The sequence below is a fragment of the Tauraco erythrolophus genome, chromosome 6, assembly GCF_009769465.1.
Source record: "Tauraco erythrolophus isolate bTauEry1 chromosome 6, bTauEry1.pri, whole genome shotgun sequence".
In the NCBI taxonomy this organism is placed as follows: Eukaryota; Metazoa; Chordata; class Aves; order Musophagiformes; family Musophagidae; genus Tauraco; species Tauraco erythrolophus.
The window spans coordinates 45,269,429-45,296,059 of record NC_141470.1 but is presented as its reverse complement, the minus strand read 5'-3'; the positions used below and the strand labels follow the sequence as shown (position 1 = coordinate 45,296,059).

The following is a 26,631-nucleotide window of genomic DNA, read 5'->3' as shown; positions in this document are numbered from 1 at the left end:
TGAAAGATCTGGGCACAGTAGTAATCTGTGAACGAACTTCAGAAAGGAGAGGTGAATATTGTTGGGTTGAGTTGTTTTTTTCTGCAGAATTCACATGCCCCAATACTGGAACCAAACGAGAATATTTTTTGATATTGATAACAAGGCATGACTCTCTAAGCAGGAAAAGAAGATGATTGCACAAAATTATTCGAAATTTAAATCACAATTTAGCAGTGAATTGCATTAAATCTCTGCTGGGCTAGAGCTAATATAGAGTTTTACTTGCCTATTGCAAAAGCAATCAACACTGAGCTAAACAAAAAGCAAATTCTATGAATACCTATGTTTCTCCAGGAAGTTAGACAGAGGCAGAAGGTCACATTTAAACAGTCGTCACTAAGAAAAAAGCACACGAAGAATCTCAGATACAATATAATCTTAAATTTTGACTAAAAATAAAAAAGTAATCAACTAATCCTGAAAAACCTGTTTGAATCCATGAGTCTTGCATTTCTGTCTGCACGAGTTGTCCAGTTTCTGGAGCCCAGTGATTATGACACTTGTTAGGGAAGTGAGAGAGGTGACTGTGAAGTACTTTAGTTAGTGGAAACCTTGAATTCTGATAATCCTCTCCTTGGATGACCACAAAAATATGCAGAAGAGAGTACCAAGAAAGGGCTTCACATTTAGATACCAAGCAAACAAAAAAAAATTTATGAGGTGTTCAGTGTATAGATCTGGGAGAGGGGTATAAGAAATTCATTCACACCCCATGTTTATTTCATATTGGCAATATGAAATCCCCCATCAGTGTATGGCATTTTTAGACTGATTTTCTGAAATATCTAATTCAGTGTACAACGACTATAAAGAATCTAAAGAGGGTAGATTTAGATTAGATCTAACGAAGAAATTTTTTACATTGAGGGTGGCGAGGCACTGGAACAGTTTGCCCAGAGAAGCTGTGGATGCCCCATCCCTGGAAGTGTTCAAGGCCAGGTTGGATGAGGCTTTGAGCAACCTGATCTAGTGGAAGGTGTCCCTGCCCATGGCAGGGAGGTTGGAACTAGATGATCTTTGAGGTCTCTGCCAACCCTAACCATTCTATGATTCTAGGATCTCTCTCTAGCACTCTGAATTCCCTACTGACGTATGTGATTTTATGTGAAGTTGCCTACAAAACAAACTAATTAAATAAAGGGTCATAGTGGGAAAAGAAATATTACTAATGGCCTGCTCCTGAAAATGTTTACATTTGGGAATAGTGCTTATGCTCATTTATACTTATATTTTCAATAGTAGCCACTACAGTGAGCTACAATGTCAGAGCCTAGTTCAAACAAAACATTTCCTAATGCCTTAATTGTTTTGACCTTGTTATGTTGAGGTTAAGTATGAAGAATCAGCCTAGGAAGTACTTATTTTTATGAATACATATGCAAAATGTTTCATTTGCTGCAATGCCTTTTACTGAAAATTAACCAGTATTGCATTACTGCAGTATCACGTAGCAATCTGATGATTTTGTGGAAAGGTTCTTCATCACAAATAACGTCCAGGTTTTCTTTAACCATCTCTCTGATATTCTCCTCATTATAATGAAAAGGACAGAGGAAATATTTCCAGTCTAACCACTAATAGAACATTGTCCTTTTCAAAGAATCTGAAGACTCATTTATCTTCACAAAATACTAGAAATTTCTAAACCAAAAAAGCCACAGAAATAAAAAAGCCCTACAAAAGCTCCCTTCCCCCAAACTTGGACTGGCTATTTAGATGGAAATAAATTTTCTCCACAGGGAATTAAATTCTTCAAAGAAGGATCCATCCCTTGAACTCCTTTCTTGTCTTACAAGAAAATGGGAGCCACAAAACATAAAATTTAATTGAGACTCACTAAAGGAAGGCTCAGTCGAGCAGAGCATTAAAGGTCACATAGCTTTCTATTAAAGGGAGGCAGGAATATTAACTTCAGGGCTTTTGCGAACTTGTGTTAGGAGCGTCCAGCCGCTGCCAATTGCACGGGGGCTGCAGCAGCGCGAATCCTCTCAGGTGGTGAGCAACCTCTGCTCAGCTGGATTCACTCGGAGCCGTGCGTCCGAGCTTCTCTGGTTTCGCTTATGAGATGATGCATGAATTGACAGATCTTTGACAGCAGAGGTAAACCCACCAGGAGCTTATCTGTTTATTGAGGAGTGACAGCTTTATAGCCAACATAAAAATAATCTGATGTTTATTGGGGAAAATATTTGGATACAGGATTAGCTGAAACCATTAATAGACAAAACTTCTTATTCTTTTTTGATCCTACAAACAAGAGGTTTGATTATGTTATGTTTGTATCGTCATCTTTACTGCATTTGTATTCACTCACTTTTTCTTTGATAGTGACTTGGGTTTGAATATGAAATGTAAGAATAAACCAACGGTCTAGCTCAATGTATATGTTGCATTTATATTAAAGACACATGGTGTTGTGTCTCATATTAAGAATGGAAAATTATGCCCATCTGCACTGTCTTAATTTGGAGTTACAGCATTAAAATGATGGATGCTGTTATTTCGAGTCTGTAAACAACTTTGTTCTTATAAACTTGGATTTTCATGGGCTCATAATTTTAACAGTAAGTGTTCTGGGTTACAGTTGGCTTTTTTTTGTAGGCACACTGTCAAGAAACCTGTTACTTTCTCATTCGTTGGTTAACTTGCCTGAAATAGAAAGGGTAGTAGTGTCCTGGTTTCCCGTTTTATAACTCAACACTTGAATAAGTTATGGTTTAAAGTGCTGTTAGCCTTTCTTAGAACTAGATGGTCCTGGGAAAGTGCAAAACACAATTGTCATTTATCATTTGATACTTCATTACTTCTGCTGAGTTATTTCATAGAATCATAGAATGATTTGGGTTGGAAGGGACCTTAAAAGTTCATCTAGTTCCAACCTCCCCTGCCATGGGCAGGAACACCTTCCACTAGATCAGATTGCTCAAAGCCTCATCCAGCCTGGCCTTGAACACTTCCAGGGATGGGGCATCCACAACTCCTCTGGGCAACCTGTTCCAGTGCCTCGACACCCTCAGAGTGAAGAATTTCTTCCTTAGATCTTATCGAAATCTACCCTCGTTCTGTTTTGAAGTCATTCCCTCTTGTCCTATCACTACATGCCCTGGTAAAAAGTCCCTCTCCAGCTTTCTTGTAGGCTCCCTTTAAGTACTGGAAGGCTGCTATTATTTATGTTGAATTTGGTTTGGGCAGGAGCAATTACTTCTATGTTTACACAGCCCATTATCTTTATAATTATTCCCGTCTTGTTCTCAGCACCACCTTACCACTCTCTTGTACCTATAATTGTCTGTATGACCACACACCTTTTTTTCAATAAGCAACACCCTGACTCATACATTAGTGGGATTAGATTATAAAGCTGCACAAAACTTGTCAGCTATGGGTGGAGTAGGTGGGAGAACAGCCAAGACTAAGCAGGAGTTGGATGAGTGCGGAGTTGTCAGCAAACATGCAGAAGCTGGAGGGTTCCTGGTTTATGTGATACCAGCAATCATTCATCAATTAAGGAATTTGCTAGCACTCTTCTTTGTCCTGCCTCTATCCATCAGCTGTCTGTTGTGGTAACAAGTGCTTGAGAGACTACAGCAGTGCTCTTGAGCCCTGGCTCTCCCAGCTGGCTGTAGATGATACTCTGCTGCTTCTAATTGCCAACAGGTCAGGGAAGGAGACTTGCAGGATTGCCAGCCCTGTAGGCAAGCACCAGCCTCTGGCACTCACCAGCAATCATCACCGCCTGCCTGTTCCTGGGGCCCAGCTGGATGTGTGCTCTTCCAGCTGGGCTGAGGAGACCTATCAAAAGGCTGCCAAATAAGTGTTATGCAAGATACAAATACTTGGCTACCCTGTGCCTGAATCCTTCAATGAAATTGCTGACCAGGGGAGTGTGACATGGTCAGTCATGCCAAAAATCCCTTTTCCCAGCAAGCAGTTATGAAGTGGAGATTCATTTCCACTTACTGGAGGCATAAATTCCTGTGGTATCAGAAGACCTGACTTCAGACTCTGCTCTAAGTGCTCTGAGGCAAGCAGAAGAGGTAGATTAAGATGTTATTTCCCCCTACAGCTATCTGCCCCACTCCTTGGTTTCTTGTTAGCCCTTCATACCAGGAGGAGCAGAAGTCAACTTGGACCCGTGCTTGCTTGCTACCTTCAAGAATCTTGTTTCTTAGTAGAGACTCATCTGCGCTGCCAGTTTCAGAAACTGAGATCTTGCAAACTGAAGTACAGGCACCTTTTCTCTTGTGCCCCCACTACAGGAACAGTAACTTCCACCTGAACACTGAGGAAGGTCTGCTAGCACTTGTACTTCAGAAATATCTATACATAGATCCATCTCTTTTCTAGTCCTGCTGGCCTGCCTCACACTTACGAACTCATAATACTTGTACGAGCCTTGCTAAAATGAGGCTGAAGATGCAAAAAAGGGCACTACAGTACCAAAATGTCTACCTGTATCTATCCTGATGCATCCTCATAGTCCATAGTATATTGCTAATTTTTCTTCTCTTTTTCCCACACACTGTAGAATTATTCTGTGGGTCACGTTATTCTACATTGGCATCTTCCTGCCATACTATTGTATCTATTGCAGACTTCACTAAAAACCTGTGATTTAGAGTATCAGAAATAATTATCACATTCCTGTATGAAATAATATCATCTGAAAAGTAAAGTGCCACTTAAGTTTTGTAACACCTTGCTGAATTGAGAACTGTAACTGAAATTGTGAGGGACAGTGTATTGGCTTAAACTGTGAACTTGCATGAAATCTGTTGGCTTTTGTGGATAAAAATTAAAGTCTTAGAGCTGAATTTTTGAACCCTTGTCCTTGCTTTGCATATCTTTAAAGAAGAAATGCTCAGTGTTAGAAAAGCTAGTATTTACATATTTTCAGGGAGCATGAGCTTGCAAAATTTAGGTAGGGATGCGGCAAGCTCTTGTAGTACATGATTAAAATTATCAACTGTTTAGTCTGTTCACTTACTTTTGGAAGTGAGCGATTCCATTTGCTTTGCCATTTTTTCTGTTGATTGAGACTTGGCTCTTACAGCCTTTCTGCCAGCAAACCGCAACACTCCTCAGCAAGCATCCTCATGCCTGTACAGCTTGGAAGACGGGCTTCACGTGGCCCTGTGGGGAACGAGGCTCACAGATCCACAGTGAAAGGAAAAAAGAGGCTTTACCATAGATTTTAGGTTCTCCACGATAAAAGAATTTCAGAATTTATTCTGGGTAATTAGCAAGAGTTCCTTCTTCATAATCCAGGACATATATATGCACAGTAATAGATCTGCTTTCCCTGTAACCATTCTTGTGCCACTTACTCTCACTTTACCCCGTGTAAAAACTTTACCTATGTGCAATGTCTAGTCTTACTGTGTTCAGTTTCATTTTGTTGTTTGTTCATTTTGTGTCTTAAAACTGTCATTTTTGTTCTTACTCTGAATGGGTGCTGAGCCATAAAATTTAAATGATGGTACAACCTTGAATAAAATCATCATTAGAACTGCTTTGAAAATTAGAGAAGAGTCAGAAAATTTGACTGACAGAGTGTTCCTAATAATTTGCTTTAAGATTGTGATTTACACTACACTCACAAGGTTTTAAATCAAATATGGCCACAAAGGAGACATCTTTTATGTACTTAGATGAAGGTGATGTGCATTCTGCCTTCTTTTCATAGAATCATAGAATGGCATAGGCTGGAAGGGACCTCATTTGTAAATAAACATTCACATTTGATAATTCAATTTTGTCTCATTTCACAATTAAAACAGCAAAAATCTCAGGAAATTCTGATGCCTTGTTACGTGTTAATATCCATGTACATATGTGTATGCATGCCTATTTATAAAAAGATTCATGACTTCTCTTAGTCTCTAAGTAGATAAAAATTAACCAGTTCATAATCCAGTAAAGTTTTGCTAACAATCCCAAGTGACTGGATGCTTTTGCAACCCTAGTCAGTCATGAAACAAAGATGAAACTTGTTCTTTTAATCTATACGTCTCAAAACACTTCACAGAAGAAGGAAGTGCTGGTATCTCAACTTTACAATTGGGGATACTAAGGTATAAAGTGCCAGGGAGTCAAGTAGATCTGGATTGGAGCATGTACAGAGGTGGTTCTCATGGAGCCACCTGATGCCATGTTGATTGTTTGCCCCATGGTAGCACGTTAATATCACAGCTCTGAGGAACATGTGAGTTGGACATAAAATTGGATTCTTCGACTCCTAATTCAGAAGGAGACTGAAGACTTATTTGGCAATCCATTGTGTAAGTAGTTTGTCTGAGGGCAGACATGGAGTTAGTGAGAGTTTTAAGCCTGAAGCTGGATATCCTGACTGCAAGGCTAGCACCCTGTTCAGTGGACTGTGCTGTCTCCAGATAGTCAGCAGTATTTATAGTGATGTTACTGTCATGAGGTTTTCATCATCTCTTTCAGGCAGGAATTCTCTCTTCCTGACTGGAGGTTCCCTACCCCCATCTTCATATGTTAACACTTGAAAACATAAGAAATGGCTCTGGAATGTGAAAAACTTCTGAGTTTTATGTGTGTAGTGCACTCAAACACAATGAGGTTGTACCGATGTAACTAAGGGCAGCACTTGGCTAACCACGTTTTTATTCCTGATGGACACACATTTTATTTGCAAAATCTGATCTGGTATATTTGGCAGCACAGTAAACAAGAACACTCTTTTGGAGCATCGCTTGTGAGAATCATATGCTTTAAAGATTAAACGCATGCTGATTTATTTCCCATAGGAACAGAACACAATAAAATCATGTAAATCTTATAAGCACCTTAGAAGTAAACGGGCCAGACCTTAACTGGCATTAGTCATTATCGTTTGCTAAGGCCACTGGAGGTACACCCGTTTACACTGGGTAAGTGTCCAATCTGTATTTTTTTAAGGTCGAAGTTGTATTTTTCTTAAGATTCAAATGTTTTCATAATCAGATTGTTTTAATCTTAAAGTTATGATTTCTTGAGCGTCTCTGTTTTCTACTAGTGTAACATAAGTAGAACTCATTACAGTATTTGTAGTAATAGCTCCTACAAGCCTAAGTTTGAAATCAGATGACTGCATTATAGGATGCTTATACTTACAGTAGTAAGAAAATACCTACAAGAATTGTTTACAATCCATTTTTCTCTCTCTACTCTCACTAGTGAAAGATCAGCAGAACTTTCATTTTTAGTTCTTATGATTTTGACATTCAAGAATGTTTATCATTTTACCACGTTAGGTTCCTGTAGGTTTCAAACGTTTTGTTTAGACAGATCATTGTAATAACTATACTTCTAAAAAACCTCCTTGTAGTCTAGTGTATGGAAAATATCATACTATGTTGTATCATCGAATTCCCTAAATGCGTTTATGTTCTCTGAATGTGAGGAACATATCCGTCAAATTTGGTAGAGCAGGATAATGGCCACGAATTTCTCTCACTTCAGTAACTGGTTCTGCGTGAGTGTCGTGGGTTAGGCCACTCTGGCAACCAAACCCCCCCCCCCCGCCCCGCCCAGTCGTTCACTCACCCTCCCCCAGCCCCAGGGATGAGGGAGAGAATTAAAGGATAAACGGGAAACCCGTGGGTTGAGATAAGAACAATTTACTACAGATAAGTAATACACAGTGTAGATGCTCACCACCCCCTCGTATCCGCAGCCCGTCTCGTCCCGAAGCTGCAATCCCGGACGAACGCGAAGCCCCGAAATAGAGAGGGGATGAGAGAGAGAGAGAGAGTACTCTGAGAGTGGGAGTACTGGGAGAGAGAGAAAAAAAGGCAATAGAGCAAAAGCGCAGAAGCGCAAAAGAACAAAAGCAGCGAAAGAGCCAAAGCACAGAAAAAGCCCTTCCTTCCGGCTGTCCTTCACTTTTATACTGGGCATGACGCTGCATGATATGGAATACTAATTGGCCAGTTTGGCCCTCAATCTTAAGTTCCACCACAAATCACAAGGGGAATCATGGCCCCCTTGTCCCGGCTATGCTCCCCCCTTATCCCGCCGTGCTTCTGCACTCTGGCCAGAACACGGCACACTGAAAAGTCCTTGGAGTCTCACATCCAACCACAAACACCAACTTGCTATCAGCATTCTTCTCAGAAGCGAGCCTCTGAGTAAAACCAAAACACGGAGCTCTTCTAGCTGCTAAAAAAGAAGAGCTAACTGTCCCAGCTAAAACCAGGACAGTGAGGGGCTGCAGTATTTCACGGCGGTGACAGCGACATTCCCCAGTGCTCCAAGCTGAGGTTTGCACTTGGGGCCCTGGTGGGGATATTTCTGCCCAGCACCATTGACTCCACTTTGGACAGCAACACGGTGCCGCAGCTGAGCCCCAAAGCTGCCGTGCCTCCAGGTGCAGTCCCTGCTGCCTGGAGTGGTGGAGTGCTCCGTGGGCAGCCAAGCTGCTCAGCCGAGAGCCTTCTAAGAGAGCTGGGAAGAGCTCACACACGGTGTGCTGGACATGTTGCTCTTCTCCAGCACTTCCTTAACTTGCTCAGGCCTGTAGGAAAATTTTAAACTAGTGAGAAGCTTTCAGGTCAGGAGCAAAGACCTCTCTGAGATTAGTCACAGCCAGGGCTGCAGATCCTCGGAGCAAGGATTGCATGGATTACTGTTAAAGCTAAGTGGCTAAATTAAGCTTAAGCCATACTTTTGGATCATGCCACTTTTTGACTATCTGTCCATACACAATTTACTTCTTCTGAAATGGTGTATATATAGTGCCATCAGTGTCTGGAATTGAAACCTGTATTTAAAACAGGGAGAAACTGATTCTAGCCCTGATGTAGGGACAGGGGATCTCCCAAATGCGAGCCAGTGCAAGGCTGTCATGCCCAGCTGCAGACAGATAAAAGGATCTGAAATCTATCTGAAACCTCTTTCTTATTAAAGGTAATAGCTCTGAAATCTGATGATGACGTTGTCAATAGTCAGCTGTCAGAATTAACTACTTATCTGTTGTGTAAATCTAGCTGTTAACATTTAACATTTCATAAGCACAATAGTGGATGCGTCCTGAAAGGCAAAATTAATTGCAAATATGTGTTGTGTTTCTTTAAAAGGCAAATTGTTATTTACTTCTCCATAATTTGGATTTCTAGTAACCATTAATTGTTAACCTATTCTTTAAAAGAAAAATTCCACTGTATCAAGGCAAAAAAACAGTGACCAGAGAACAGATAAATCACTTTTATGTCCTTAAAACAGCTGACTTCACACTTTTATTACGTTGTTTGAAAAAGCATCTTTTCATCTGGAAGGAATCAGTTTAAAATGTGATTGTCAACACAACGAAACCAGCTTTCTGTTTAAAATGGCTGCTCGTGAAGCTTAGAACTATGGTTTTGCCAGGATTTTCTTTACAGACATTAGTTACTAGAACCAAGAGATTTTAGATGGGATGTTCACAGGAAATACCTGGCAGGCAGCGTAAAATGCAAAGTAAAGCATTTTTCTTTAAGTTGCAGGAAACATGCATGTGAAAATGAGAAACAATGTTTTTTCTTCACTGGTTACATCTCAAAATACAGCTTTGTCTCTTTTAAGTGAGTCTTTTTAATTACTATAGTTCTCCATTGTTTATATATAGTTCTGCTTGATCTGAATCCCTAAAATATTTAAATCTCTGAAACATGCAGATGAAGATCCTATGCAAAATAAAGTATTGCATTCAGTAATAAAACATTTTTGCTCCAGGAATGATTGAGCTTTTCATTATATGAATTTGCTCATTATGTAACTGTAAATTACAAAGACATAATAAGATTACATCTACCTATTAGAATAGGTAGAATTTTTTCAATCCTCATAATTTTCATGTTTTCAGGGTAGATTATTTATATGCTACCTATAATGTACTTATTAACAACTTTGTATTATGCCATACTCTGAAAAATATAGGTATTCTTTTTTTTTTTTAATAAATTACTTTGATTTCTTTTTTAATGTTGGAAGATAAATAGCATTATGTAAGAAACTTCTAAAATGCATCTTTTTAGAAAGAGAATCTTTCCCTGACAGGCTTTTTTTGTTGAGATGTAGAGCTGCCACTGCAGCAGTAACTGCCAGATATGCTGATCATTCATCTCTAACACCATTACCAATCACTGTTCTATCTGCAATATTTTTTACCCGAGTTGAAGTTTTCCTGTATATCGTACTTCACATTCTGAAAGAAATTTAGTAAGCTAGATGTTGATAATATCTATGCTTGACCATGGAGGAGAAATTATTCGTCTAAAGCAATGCACCAACTTGAAATAAAAAGGCAATGTAAATAGCCGTGAATATTTGACAGTTATGTAGTTTTTCCATGGAATACATCTTAAATAAAGGTGAAATGAAGAATTAGCATCAAGTATGGAAATATTTTAGAAAAGTGTATTTCTGTCTAATGCTAACTCATATTCCATATGACTCTGAGAATCAAACTGTGAAAAATAAATAGTTTATTTTGCCTGTTATGCTATTTGTCTCTTCCAAGAAAATAAAATTCTAAATACATGTGAGATCAGTGTTTTAGTTTTCACATTCTTCGCTTATGAAACTTTACTTACAGTCTGCTGTGGTTCTTTACCATATAAATAACAATACTAACTTTAATGCAATAAAATGCATTTTATTTAATTGTAGAAGTGTCTACATCAAGTGTACTGTGTGTATAGCGTGCTGCATCTTCTTAAAGGAGTGCATGCATATAAGTGACTGTACCATTGCATTCTGTCTATCTAGTGTAGAAAGCTTCTTTCAGAGTAAGCAGCCAGGCACTTCACAGGAAATTTTTGAATCTTTCGTGTAACATACAGGGCAGTAACTCCAACTGAAGCATTGGCTCCAGTTCTGAATACAAGATCAATTCCCATGCGTTTTTGTTTTACAGCTTGCCTTCAGTGTTTATGTATTTTTTGCGTATTTTGGCTTTGCCTGAACTTGCATATACACTTTTTTGTAGCTGACTATCATGCACTGGGTGTCTCAAGTAGAGAATGATTTTTGGGGGGTTTCTTTTAATCTAATAAATGGAATTTTCCATAGTAAGTAAACACCCCTGCATCATAGGAATTTGGTAGCCAAACCCGATACATCTATTCGTTGTTCTTTGTAGCAGTTGAACTCTATGACAGGGACAAATACTTTACGCTCCTGAAGCCTCCTAATCTAGATAGGGGGTCAGATTACTTTGTGTTAAAACATTTCTTAATAAAACTAATTTTTTCATTATTCGAATCCCACATAAAATAATTTTATATTCTGACTTAACGAAAGTCAAGTTTTGATCAAGGTACCTTCTTTTATTTACAAAATCTCATTTTATAACAAATTAAATATTCCACTCATTCTTCGAGTAAAAATATAAATTCAAATAGTTTTCTGTATAAAATACTTTATAATATCAAAAAAAGTCTTAGTTATTTTAAAAGCTCATTTTTTACTCCACTTTTCTGTGGAAATTTTTTCTATCTCCAGTATGAATTGTCATTAAGTACATAGCTAATATTTATTCTTTTGATTGCCACTGTGATTTAGAAGAATCCATTTTTTGGATAAAAGGAAGGTGCTAACTAATTAGTATTTGAGTCTTCCGTTTAATATATTCTCACATAATTCGTCTCTACCTTTGACAACACAAAATAGTATACTTGCATAATATTCAGATTTTCATCTGTTTATAGTCACAACATATTAAAGTATTTTGTCTCAATTTTTTCATCTTTTCTTAATAAATCAGTAATTTAATTAAATTTACCAAAACTAATTTAGGTTTTCCTTAAGCAAACCAAAATTTTCAGTTACATTTTAAAAAATCGTGTGCAAATGAAATTATTGTCACAATTTTAAGAAAAATAAAATGTCTCCATCAATATTTAACAGCTCATGATTGCAAATAAATGATTCTTTTTCAAAGCTGTTATACTACAAGAAAAATAACAATATGTTTTTGTACAAATAGCAATTTTCATATTTTCATAGGCTTTCTTACTTATAATAGTAATTTTATCTAGCATTACATGAAGAAAAAGAGGAAAAGGCAAAGGTATTTAATGTATTCCTGAGAACAATTATAGTGCTGTAAAAGGTGAAAAATTTACTAGTGAGCAGTTTAATATAGGTAGAGTTAGCTGTCATTGCAAAATTCTAAGAATCAGTGCTAAGAATCAGGAAGGTTTTCCTCAGCATCCTGTCTGGGAAAATACAGTTTTAGAAGTAGGTCTTTCTAAGTTACCGTGAGGGAATGCTTGGAATTTTGTCTTTCCACCAAAAAGGATTGGTTTTCCCTTGATTGTCATCAGTTTGCTAGGTTGTCCTGCTATTTAAGCTATTAAAGACTGGTGTGCTGCTTGGTCTCAGGTGATCCATAAAAAGGAATGAAGCTTTGGGAAGGTAAACCATCACCAGACTGGCTCAGTGTATCAGCCTTCCATGACGGAAGCTCTTTGTTGAGAATTGTTGGCAATTGCAGCAGTTTCCAACCGAAGATAAGAGCCAGCGTTCTTGGATAATGCCCTCGATCACACACCTGATGACAGACTCCTGCATGCAAGTTTTTTCAGGTGCTATGTTTGCTCAGTAATCCTTCAGTGCCAATCTTTTCTAAATGGTGAGCAGGTCCCGTCAGTAATGGGCATCAGCCATTAAGCTTGTAATATTTGTCATATATCAGGTTACGGCTTTGTTACTGCAGTGTGATGAATGGATGCTGTTATGCTTAGAGAAAATAAAGAAGTGCTATAAATTTAGCAGTCAGTACTAAACGAGTTGCTACTTTAAAGGCCTGATTCACAACCTTCTGAAGTCAAATGGAAAGTATTCTGTTGGCCAAAGCCTTTCTATCGGGCCTTTAATTTTCTTTCTCTTTTAAGAAACACAACCCAGGGCTGTCATTAAAATACAGTTCCCTGTTTCTGACTATATACAATTTTACACCTAAATAGTAATTTTAAGATAACTCTTGCTTTATGTCTTAATGTTTATGTTCTGTGCAAATGTTTTGATTAAACATGGAGGCATACAGAGAGTTGATCGCACAACCCGATGACAGATCACTCGTGAAATAATCAGAACTGGGATTGGAGTGTTCAAAAATTCATACAATGTTGCTTATAGCTTTGTTTTTTCCTGATCCCAGCAATTTCTATACCAGATTTTGAAGTCTATGCTCTGATTTAATGCTTTATTGACTTATTGGCATTATTCTGGATGTTGATAGAGTTAAAAAATTACCAAAGACATTAGAATCTGGCCATGGCAAAGGCTGAATCGTGTGTCATGCTGTTTGCAAATTTTTTGGGAAGTTCAGGTAGTGCCCAAAGAATTTATAATTTGTTAAAATCCTTTCTGGTGACATAAAGGTGATTAATTTCTTTTTCATATTCCAGCATATAAGTAAACCTAGTACGTATGAAAAAAAAGGCACTGTTTTAAGATATAAGCCGTACAAGTGTTAGCCTTTGTTTGTCACTAGCCTTGTATGCACAAGAGTATAAATTGGCTATGGGCTACTAAAATGTTAATTCTAGCCACACCCATAAAAATTCTGTATAACTGTTTACTTACTTGTTAGTGTGTTTGCCATAGCAACTCCAGTTTCAAATCACATAATAGATACCTGCTTCTGGGAGACAAACGATCATCTTACCATAATATAGACAGTAATGTGCTGCTTAAATGTATATATGCTTATTTTTAAATAATAATCAATCCCCTCATGTTCAACCTGTAATTGCTGTACAACCCTCATTTTCATACTCAGGGTAATGGTAGCATTATATAAAAATCTAGTCTTTCCCATTGTTTTTTAAATATTAGTGCTCTCTGTTATGCTACCAGTGAGACCTAAATCAGATATAAAAAGGAAAGCGAGTACACATGTTGCAAAAAAATAAGAAGTGAAGAAAGAGTCAGTCAGGAGAAATACACTGAAACTTATATAGTTTGATGTGTTAATGCTCAGCGGCCTCCTATATGAAATGCATTCTTCGTGGATATTTCACATAGAAAGGGTCTGGGGAACTGTGAACTAGAGAAGCAAAAAGAAAAGGAAAGAGGTCCATACCAGAAGATGACACAAAGACAGGAGAGGAAAAATTAAAAAATCTCCTAAAGTAGGTGTGAATGAGTACAACATAAGACAGCCTAAAAACTAGAATGTATTCTTTTTGGTTTACATAAGCAGTAGTATTTATTTTTCAGTAGAGGAAAAGAGCAAATTTGAATGCAAACTACTCAAAGTGTGCAGATCCTGGGTCCTATGGCTTAGATTATACCTTTAAAACCCTATTTTCCAAAAAAGAAATGCAAGATCTTTGACTAGTATGAGCTGCTGCTGCTTTTCTACTCCTTAGGACCTTCCTTGATTCCTTCTTTGCCAGGTAAGTAATTTCATTCAAAATGAAGCTCGTATTTCCGAGCAGAGCAGAGCATGTAAATTTGCTTCTGTCCTGCTGTGTGATCATTATAGTCTGCAGTGCCGTAGGCTCTGTATAAACTGCACACTCTTTCCACATTCATTAGTGGCCTGCAAAATTAACAGATTATTTACTAAGTTCTTCTGTGCTACCTTTCTAAGTCTTTTCTGGCATATTACTTAAACCTGTGTTTAAGACAACATATTAAATTACACACTTCTTAATTTTACAATTGCCCTAGGTTTTAAAATACCCAGCATGGAAAGCAGAATTTAGACACCTATAATTCTGTCATGTAAGTAATACACCTGTATTATGCCAACAGATGTCTAACAGGCATTTCTACAAATTATGGGAATTGTGTACAATTTGAATTCAGATAAAATGGTGCACACAGTACCTGAAATATATGGGCTAGTCATCATCTAATATACTATTTTTCTTAATAATTTCCTTTTTTTAAAATTGCAATTCTTTTCATTTGTGAAAGATCTTGTTCTTAGTCTTAGATAAAGTTTTCATTGTCATAGAAAATGTTGCAGATAGCAATGGTGAAATGTGGGAATGCCTGATAGCATTCCACCTAGCCTTGGATGTCTCCATTTCCTATCTTAACTGATGCATGACCAAAGCTTCTGCTTCTGTGATTCATCTGAGACCACTTTATAAACACCTGTGAATAGAAAATGTCTCACAGGAAGAAGTTAATTATAAAGCATTTATTTAAGTGTATATGTAACTATAACAGAAATATCTAAATGACACTGCTTGCCCATCACTGAAAAACAACCAAACTAAGAATTCTGTTAGCCTTCAGGGTTTGCTACTGACTTCATATGTGTGCCTGATAGTCATTTCATCAGAAAAATTAAGCACCTATTTGGGTAGCAGAACTTTGAAATCATTCTGAAACATGTGGGACAAAATCTGCTTTGTCATCAGAGCCAACTACAATGCTTGCTTAGCAGCCTACCAAAGATCATGCTACACAGTGAATACTTACATGATAAAGCTGGCCAAATCCTTGCAGACAGAAAGATGTGGTTGGAGCACCGCTATGTACGCCCACATAGCTCTAGAAAGTCCAGCCAGGATAGACCTTGGGACAAAGGGAAACGTGGTGCAACCTACATGTGGACAAGGCCCCAGGATTTATGAACTGCAAGAACAGCTTAGGCATTGCTTTGGAATAAAGCTACTTATGAAACTAGTCCTGCACAGATACATTTCACTTAAACCAGAAATTCTGTATCAATAGTTATAGTGTCATGAAAACTGATGCATTGTTCCATGACCGAACTACAAGCTACTATTTTTCCAAATTGTGATTATTCTTTTAATTTAGAAAATCAGAATTAACCCAAGTTAAACCACTCTTTCTGTACCATACCAGAAAATTTGGATTTGATACTGATAAGACAAATCAAAAAACAAAACATATCCAGAAAAAGATATTATTACCTAAATCTAAAACTCTTATTGTAAGAAAGCTCATGCAGTTGCCAGATAGAGACACCTGATAGGCTCAATCCACTTCTAGGCGTTTCCAGACCATGCCTAAAAGACACCCGTATGATTGTGCTCTTCATAAAATACAGTTGTGTCTGCTACCTTGTTTTTGAGAAATAATAGCCTCTGAAAGGTATTTTCCTTTATACAATGGTTTAAAGGGCTTGCACAGGAACTAGAGACTTGTACTCCATATGTACCCACAGGAATCCAGACCCTTAGGTCCCACTTGCTGGAGCATGATGTCATGGTTTAACCACCATTTTACAGCCTCTTTTGTTGATCACAGAGGAGGGAAAGTAGAGATGGGAATACTCATTTTATATTTCTGTTGCAACTGTGTACTTCAGGATATATCAGTCCAGAGAGCATGGCCTGTGACTCAGTGATAGTGCATGTGGATGGAGTCATGGTGTCTAATTCTTTTCCCTAAACTTTTTATGACAATGAGTTTATTAGAAAAAAATCCCTTGCAGATGTGGAAGAGTGCAATTGGACCTGACTTTCTGGTTAAGAGAGGTAACCAATTCCTCTTACCATTTCCCCTGCAAAATAGTAGGTGTTTATCTTCTTGACTGTAAGAGAATTGAGGAGCGACTGTGAACAATGAATCATAAATGAAGGAAAGTGCTCCCAACTGGGCCACTTAGGCAGCAATAAGAGTTGGGATGTTAAAGCTTCTGTAGTTGCAGTGAAGTGGGTGCTCTGCAGAGTGAATCTGAGTCTTGCAGTACCTCATGCTGGGAAGCTTTTTCTTTGCAGCACCATCTATGCTCTTGAAAGCTTTTCTCCTCTGCTTGTGTGAAATAGCTGTCTGTTAGCTTGAGTCTGTGGAGTTTCATCAACTTGTTTCTCACTCAGCATAGCAGCACATCAGGTGCTTGTGGTTACACCACCTTCAACAACTACAGCAATTACTAACATCACCAACCTTCCCTGGGAGGTTGGTCACTATAAAAGCTCAAGCATGTAACTAAGCATGTTTACCCAAAGCTTTATGGGGCAGGTGTTTTGATCAGAAAGCAGGCAGGATGTCTTGCCATAGGTCTTCTGCTTTGAGAGGCTACAGCTTGTAATGAGGTATTCTCCTATTAAAAGTTTCAACTTTGGACTTGGGTTCCCCGTAACACAATAATGAAGGATATGAAATCTGTAGCACAGCACAGTGCATCAAGTCTGTAAGTGCTGAGATTTGGGGTGCTGAAGGTGGTGCCCCAGAGTATCAGGGCTTGAGAGAGAAGAGTCTTAGAAACCGACACTGTGGGACTGCAGCAATGGGGGGAGCATTTACAGCCCCTGAAGAGGAATTTCTGGTTTTGCTGCGAAAGAAAACATGCTGTAAAAGTAGATCTGAGCTGCAGGGATAGCACCGACTGCAGAAGTAAAGAGTGATGCCTCTCTCCAAGCTTTTATAGACTTTGCTGAGGCAGGGCAGCACATCTCTGCTTATTTTGCTAGCACATGAATGCAGCCTGGCATAGTTTTAGAAGGATACTTACGGAGCATTAGTTCTCCCATTGGCATCCCTTGGGGCCATGCTGGCTCCTGTGCAGCATAATGGGCGCGTTTCACTGCTGCACAACTCGTCCTGATTTCATCAGGACTGCATCTATTGCTGCACCTTTGCTGAGATACATATGTGTCTACAAAACTATTAACCTAATATTTTATTGTTCTGAAATAAAGAAACAGTCAATACCTCAGACTTCCCTGAAGTTAATCTCAGAGGCATCTGGTTTGGAGTCTTGAAGGCACCGAATAGTAAATAGGAATAAAAGAAAGTTATTCTAGTTAATTTCTTTTTCCTGTTTTTTCATGTTTGACCTGACTTATGGAGAACAATTAAATTTGAAACAGACATTTATGATGGATCCAATCTAGTTGTAACTACTTTTTGGAACAGTTTGATCTTTCTTTTACCATAACTTGCTTATATTTATGTTTGTTTTTCATTTTTGGAAAAAGGACTTCAGACATACTTGATAAGAGCATGATCATTAGTGTCTTGAGTGCTCACTGGAAAAGCGTTCAATTAATGGGGAAAAAGGGTATGAGAAACATTGAACATTTCTTTAATTGATTATTTATGCATTTTTCACTGGAAGCTAACCACAATCTTTTTTCAAAAATATTTTGTTCTGAGTCTTATTTATTTAGCTGTAGGATTTCCTTAGGCATCTAGATTTTGAACCAGATATTTAACTTAGACCATGTATTGCCAGGGATGACTGCATCAGTTACTGAAGTTTTAAGTCCAGACTACTGAAAAAAAGAGAGACACAGAGACTCCTGTAAGTATGCTTGTTGCTGATTCCTGTGGAAAGGGGAGTTATACACAAAAGGCAAATACTCTGAGCTGATAACAAATGAGGGCTGAGTATTCACCAGCTTCCTGGCTCACACTAGAAGTATTTCATTACAATACAGTATTTATAAAAATTTTGTTCCATTACTAACTACACTAAACCACAAATTTTTATTTATACTTAAATATATATATTTTTTTAAAAATGCAGCTAATACTGTTCTTCATGATCTTGTACTGTAATGTCATTACATTCCCACAGTGACATTCCTCCCACTGGAGGAAAATGTATATTTTACTGTAAAGAGATCAACTATTGTTGCTTACAGAAATGAACTACACCTTCTTCTGATTAGTCATCCTTGTACAAGGTGCTCTGAACAGACACCAAAAGGATATTCAATAGATACAGCTTCTCATTTACAGTCCAAGCATTCTTTCTAAAATCCCAGAAAAGAAAGATTCCCTTAAGTATTCCCAGTAGTCTAGGATTAAATCAGTGTAAATCTCACAGACTTCAACAACTGGAATAGAAAGAGTCCTGAGGTCACACCTGAAACATAGTTTTGGGGAGTAACATATTGCATTACCAAATGAGTCACTAGGCCAGCTGTGTTTATATATATTGTGCAATTAAAAGTTGGTGATCTTTCTCCTGATAACAATGGAGTATGCTGTACTCTGAATTCACGAGTCACATGGAGAAAAATCCACTGTTTGGCCGTTATCCAAAAATGACAATGACAAGTACATGTGCAAGTGGTGATTTGTCTTGCTCAGTCTCTGGAAGACTTGGTTTTTTTTTTGAGTTCTGTTATTTGCAAAGTAATAGAAATGTTGGGCAATAATCAAGCGTAGAGAACTGACGGTATTAATATAGCATTGACGGACTGGAAACCAGATGGTCTGTCAGATAATGAAGTATTATCTGGCAAGAGATTGTTTCTGAAAGCCAACATCCTCACCTATTTAGCACTCTGGAATGTCGACATATCAGTTACCACATTCATGAGGTGGTATGCGTTGTACTTTAGAAGCCATCCCTAGAATAGGCTTTTTAATTCAAAATTACTGCCTGATGAGAGGGTAAAAGTGCCATTATTATAGCACAGCTGGATGAGTATAATATACAGCAAGATGTGAGCCATACATCAAAAATCAAGTTAAAGAAGAAAACATAATAGTCTACATCCTGATTTCTGTCTAACCAAAGCCATAGTTTCATGGATGTTTTAAACCAGCACTGCCACCAGAAGCAGCAATGTATGCTGTGTGCCTGGAGCTGTCGTGATCCTGCTTTTGTGCCACGCTCCTCTTTGTGCCAGCACATGCATTTCTGCACCTGGTCAGGAGTCATGGATGTTGGAAAAATGGTCGAGTTAATATTAACCTGACCATTAAAAAAAAAATGTGGTGGTAATCCAGAAGGCTTCCTGCTGTCTGGCTCATCACGTAGTCCCGCAGACCTTTTGCCAGTGGAAAGGCAGGATGGAGTGGCTGGGAAAGGAAGATGGGGGATTGTTTCCTCTTTGACAGCAGTGTTAGTTTATGCCAAATGTGGGTGAAACCAGAATTCAAGAATAGCCAGAGCTGTTGAAGGCAAATATGGTAAATCCCAGTTGTTGCAGCTGCCACCTGGGAAGACAGAGCAGAGATCACAAGAAGCAAGGGCAGCTGGAAGGCTGGTGGGGGCAGTGGCCGGGGTTTGGAGATACTCACTGGGTGCCAAAACATCACTCTGTGCCTGTGATTAGAGCATAAAGTGGAATGCAAAATGAAGAAAAAAAAAAAAAAACGTGAAGTAGATAGAGTGGTTTATTAAGAAGATGACAGAGAATTGATAAGGCTATTATCAGCAAGATTGTAGTTTACAACTCCAGCTTTAATTCAAGAAGCCATTTTCACTGCTTTCATGATTACTCAATTGAAAACTAGCTGACCACAAGATATTAGCTCTTTAACTCTTGTCCATTCCAGGTAGTTAATATTTTCATAAAGCATTTTCTGTAATCATGATTAGAAAGTCCTTTGCTCACACAAAGGAGGAGAAGTGGTACATGTTACTACTGGAAGGAAATAAAATAGTCATGATATAATCTGTCGAGATATGTAATAAATATTCTGAAGATGTCTGATAACTGTTTAAAAGTAGAAATGTTTTGCTGTCACTGTTGGCATTATTGATGTACTACACCTAGAAAATAACATAAATCAGATAAAGAGGCTTCCCTTTCATGCTTTCAGTGCTATAATGTCCAATACTGGCTATATAAATCATTTTTTGAAAAAGTCTGTCCCACTCAGCAAGCCAGTAGACAGAATGGAGCTTCAAATGGGCTAAAGTGGTATCACTGGGCCCAGTTATCTTGACAGGGTGAATTTTCTCTCTGCCAAGCAAATGACAGAATTCAGAATTTCCCTGATGTGAAATTAATCTCTCACACACTTTTAATATGTATGCTGAAATATTATCGGTTAAAGTCTCTTTTTCTCAAGCTTGGTTTGGGAATGCTTCAAAGCCATCTTTATCTCTAGAATCAAATGTATAATTCAGTCCAGCCCTTAATATTTTTGAATCAAGTAGGGAAGGATAAAGAGTGGGAAGAGTTTCAGTTAAATAAAAACAAAGAAGTCACATGCAGAAAGTAGAACTCTAAATAAGCATTTAAAATCAGCATTCTGTTTTCTTCCTCGTGAATATTTAATGAAGTTGGTAAATGTTTCAATTGACACAAAAACTGATGGGGCAGTAAATAAGAACAGATCATTGTTTTAGAATTACACCCAATTTCATGGTCACTGTGCAACTAAAGGCATTTTCATATGGCCAAATACAAAGTAGTTCAAGGGGGAATCAAAGTTCAGGTTATACTTGCTGTATCAACAATGCAGAGGACGTCGTCTTGGGAAGCAGTAACGCTGAAAGAATTAGTTGTTAAAGGCAATCACGTTTTTCCTAGTTGTGAAAAAGAATATCGAAAACTTACTTGATTACCGTGTATAGATATATTTTTCACCTATGGAAAAAGTGAGTTAAAGGATTTTCAGCCTTGCTCACCACAACCAGTACCTGAAATCTGACATTAAGCAAATGCAGCCTTCAAACACAGCTTTCTCTGAATGTAGAAAAACACTGGAACAATCATCTGGAGGGCTTTTGCTGAAGAGCCGTTACTTAAGTCTTTCCAAATATTATTTAGAGTAGTTTCTAGATGAAAGCCTGTATCAGTAAAGTGATGTATCCTAAAGAGTCCCTTCTGAGTTTGTAGTCTAGTCTCATAACTCATCCCCTGTCTTGTATTAAGCTTCAAGAACAGAAAATCTTGCACTGCCCTAAACCTACAATAACACTTGGAGGTTTGCATTATAGTAATGACTGTACTTACATCATGCTTCAGAGCTTCAGCAAGTCGCTGTCAGGGATCAAGAGGGATTGTTTTTTCTTAATGCACAATTGACTAGATGCATGATAGAGGGGGTTTTTTTCCTTCTTTTTAAGCATGATTGGACACAGATGAAGATGTGATAGCACGGATTAGTCCCTTGAGGTAAAAAGGAAACCCATTGAGGGGGGTGGTGGTTTATTTTTGGAGGCTCAGAGTCTTACCTATTTACAGTTTGAGGCTAAGAAAGGAATTTGTGCCTCAGTCTGGTAGGGAATATCATAAATTTCCTCTTCCAGGCATCCTCTCTGGCTCTTTCTGGCTGTTCTCTACATTCCACCTAGCCTGCTGCTCAGACTCCCTGCCTTCAAGATCAATGTTGTCTTTAATCTGCATGAGAACAAATACAGCAAAGTGAAAGGGCTTTTTATTCCTATTGAGCATCCCTTCAGTCAGCCTCAACAGAATTTCGAACGATAAATGCTCTGGTTATGCATCCATCATGAGTTTAACATTTTAGCTTCTTTTGCTCTCGTCCTGTCGTCTCCGCATGTATTTCTTTCTTTCAAAATATTTCCATTTCAGAAAGATTTTCACTGTTCCCAGCCACCTCATGTTTTCATTTTTTAATTCCTTTCTCCACTCTTCAGTGGTCTGGTGTACAGTGCAGTCTTGTTGTTAATTGTATTAGCACAAATGAGCGTTGAAGACATTGGTTTGGAGATAGTACAAGGATGCGGGGAAAACTGTTAGGAAGGTGTAGGCATTTCTTGAACCAGGTACATCACTAAAGAATGCCTACTCTATAACAAGCAGCTATTAAATTCAGCTATTTGTGCACTTTTAAAATGTGTTTTAAGTCTCTCTGACCTACTTCCTATCATAGATCCTCCCTCCTATGTTAGGCATCTTATGCTCTCCTCTCCAAGCTGCACTATCCACACATACTGGTTGTCCAGTTCTTCACTCCTCTTGCTTATTATTGCTTACTATTGCTCATCCTTGCTATATCTCCAAATGATCCTCTTGGCATGCTGCATTTTCTTCTGTAAAATTACTTTCAAAGCCTCCTCTGAGGCTGAAAAAACACTGTAGGCTAACTCACTGTTATCCCAGTATAAGCTTCCTTCAGTATCTTTACTATAATTCTTAAGAATTTAGCATTTAATCCAGATTAGGATTTAGGCTGAGATTTAGATGAGGTTTTACTCTGTCTGATGATTCACTTTCCCAATCCAAGCAGATACAACAAGAACTGCTTAGTGACTCAGCAAATAACAGAAGAAATTTAGTTTACTCCTCTGGTGGCTTAGTCAGTGAGGTGTTGCACTACTGGAAAGAAACCTGGTGCTAGAATTTCTTTTTTTTTTTCCTTTTTTTTCTTTTCTTTTTTCTTTTTTTTTTTGTTTCTTTTTTTTTTTTTTTTCCAAAGCAAAGTTTTGGATCAAGTCCAGGCAAATGTAATACATTGATTTAATCCTAACCAGTTGGCACAAATACTTCAGGATCTGAGGAGTAAGAGACTATTTCTTCCAGGCCATTCATTCTCACGGGCCTTTATTTGTACTAGTAATAGTTTTATTCTATTATTTTAAAACAAATAACTGAAACTTAGATTATGCTATAATGTCATTAAAAGAATTTTAATGCAAAAGTTGATTACACACAAATGGCAGATGTAGGATAGTGCTCTACTTTTTTAGTCTTTATTTTTACCTTAGAAGATAAGAATTAATGATTACTGTGCCTGTTCCTTTGTTGGAATACTGTTGCTGAATTTCCCTTCTTATTCTCTCCAACTCTTGTAGCATAGACTTTGTTTGCAGCTCTCAAAATTTTCAGTGACAGTGGCCAGTTTCATATTGCATCAGTCCACCCACTTCCAAGAAAATATTTCCAAAGATTGTGTGTGCTTCTGAAAACATGAAGACTGAGGCACCAGTGTTTTCTTTAATAACTGATGAAAGTAAAGTGTTAGCAATTAGAATCTGTGTTTACTCGATTTGGACATATCCCACAGAAGATTTAAAAAAAAAAAAACACCAAAAGATGATCCATTACTAGTGGGTAATTTCCTGGACATTGAAATGCAAAAGATCCAAGAACATTCTGCAGCTCCTCACAATTCTGTATGTGTGGAACTGTGCACAGCTACAGATGTTTCCACTGCCGCAGAATTCACTAAAAACTGCCAGGGAATTTGGCCCAGATGTGCTATAGAATTACAATGACCCTGGTAATAGTGAAACTTTAAGCAGCAAACACCAGATGTCCAGTAAAATGGTTAAAACTGAGATCCAAAGCATTTTTTTTACCACATCATCACAAACAAGTATGGAGTGAATAAGCTGAAAATCTCAAGTAATACTTCATTATTCGTCATCTCTAAGCTGATTCTATGTGCTTGACTTGTGATGTAGTGCCGTTCGAGTATAAAGTCTCGCAGGAAGGCTGTGTTCCCAGAGGCTTGAATAATTTTGAAAAATTAATTAATTAGACAGGTATATACATTAAACTTAATACAAGGTTGTATTTTTCTCCTTACCTCCTTTCTCTACTCATTTTGCTTGAAAAGTGATTCTGGCTGTGTGTGTGCCCACAGACAGGATAAATGAACTGCTGTTAGTGCCAGCTAATGTAGTTCTGCTTTAGCTCAAATGGTAGCAGACTCGAGCTGTGGTACCAGGGCTCTGTGCACTGCTACATTCTGTGTCTGTATGTGTAGTAAATGTACTTTTCCTACAAAGTACAGGTATTCATTACATTATGAGGCACTGCTTTATATTTTGTGGTTTCCGAGGGGTCCATGTGTAGGGCAGACCCCAGAGATGTTGGAAAGCATTACATTTCTCTTTCCACTCTCTATTGATTATTTACGATTTTTTATATCCTCAAGTGTAAATTTTATACATTCATTATCACAGTGTACATTTAGCCATTTTTTAAGTGTCTGTAAAGCAAAAAGTCATTTCTGTGACAAATTCTGAATCAAATGTACAACGTTATTCATGGAAGCCTGGTTGTGTTTATTAGTGATATGGATCTATATAGAGCAATAGATGTATATCACTATTCGTAAGTTAGATTCACTGGTTTTGCTTAAAGCTTGAATGTAGAGGTAGTCTAGTCTGTTTTGCCTCTGGAAAACTAACAGTACCAAGCTTTTTTACTTGGAACTGGGATTATAGGCTTCATAGATAAAAACTGAAGGAAAATAGGAAGAAAGAACGACAGGTACAAAAAGGTCTTGAATGCTTAGAGAAAAAACTAAAGAACATGTAGTCTTTGAAAGAAAAGGGGTATTATGTTCTCCAGACTGTCTTAAAACTTCTTTGCAAAAGATGTGGTATAAACTCTATTAAAATAAAAAGGACTACTTTGATTTCAGTAAGGACTGAATCAGTGAAGAAGAGTCTATAGCTCTATTACTGTTACTCACTTTTACACAAGAAAGTGTAAAAATTTATTTACTAAAATGTATGTTCTTCCCTGGAAGAAAAACCAGCCAGCATATCATGGCAGAAAGAAAGTTCAGTTAAACTACTGCTTTCAAAAATACTACTGCTCAAGAATTTATAATTTCTCTCATTTTTCAGTTATGCAGCTGTTTAGATAATTTTCAGATGGCCTTAGGTAATATCCTTATGTGAATTTTTATAACCCAAAAGGAGAACACAAGACTGTTGTCAACACTTCTGAGTTTCTCTTTTTCTTTTTTACTTTATTGCCAGTTTTACATAGTTTCAGTACAAAATCATAAATTGTGTAGTTCCTTCTTGAATTGCAGACACTTATTTTATTAAAAGCTCGTGACATTTGTGAACTTTTCAGCATTTTTATATTACAGCAAAACACTACCTGTAGAAGAACCTACTATGTTGTTTATCAGTGCCGATAGCATTGAATGCCTTTTCTCAGAGCGTTGCCTGGAAATGCCCAGTGCTCCAATCGACTTTGCCACCTGCTCCTTCAAGAAGAGCTACAATTACGGCGGAAACCATTGAACTTGAAGCTCTCTGCCCACCCTTGCCTTGCAAATCTGCTTGTAGCACAGACTTTCTTGTCTTCGACAGCAGTTTGCCAGGCACAGGTTTGCAATGAAACTGCAGCTCTGACTGCTTATTACCCCATTTAAAACAATATAAATGTCTTATTACGTCCTTACTGGTTTTACTGTCCGTAGAGGTTTTCGCATGGCTCTAAATCAACTCCATAGGATAGAAGGTAATCATTTAGTCATGCCTAGTGAAAAGTTGTTTACATTGACTTTGTAATGCTCTCTGATGATGGTGAACAAGGAAGGAGTGTGGTTGCAAATTGCAGTTACACTTACAGAGTGTGAGATCATGGCAAATCATACTGCTGCTGAGGTGCGATGATAATCTCCAGCTAATCTGGCTGAGTTCTAAATCCAGCTCAGAGCTGGTTACTGAGCAAGCCTCACGGCATGTTTGTGAGCTACGCGAGAAAACAGATTTCTCTTTTGCAAATTCAGAGAAAATTATAGAGATCTAGAAGAAAAGCAAATCTGACCCGAATTGCCTTTCTTTTTTGACATATTGATGGTTATAAAGGTAGTATTATTTTAAGTCATAAAATGCAGAAAGGTTTGACATAAAAAAATCATGCTGTCTGCTGTAAAATATTTGTGTTGCATTTACTTGACTTGCTACATAAAACGCCTTGTTCATTTGTGAAGTAAAATGCTCTGCATGCTTTCAAAAGTAACTCGGGAGAGGGCGTTCATTTGTTTTGTTTATTCACTGCCGAAGTGGCAAAATTTCTTTTCTGCAGAAGAATTCATGTTGAGAAGGGTGCTGGATCAGAAAAGTAAATTGAGAAAAAGAAAACATTTCGAAAGAGATGTTCAAGTTAAACCTGCTGAGGCAGGTTTGCTGCTCAAAGAACACATTGCAAGTTTTTTAAAAAATAAATAATCCAGTAGGAACTGCCACATCACTGAGAC

General features: G+C 37.8%; 1 protein-coding gene across 1 annotated transcript in view; it reads left to right on the top strand.

Moving 5' to 3' along the window:
• Positions 1-26,631, top strand: part of SLC25A21 (solute carrier family 25 member 21) — a 270,380-nt gene that overhangs the window by 199,761 nt on the left and 43,988 nt on the right. The window lies entirely within an intron of this gene.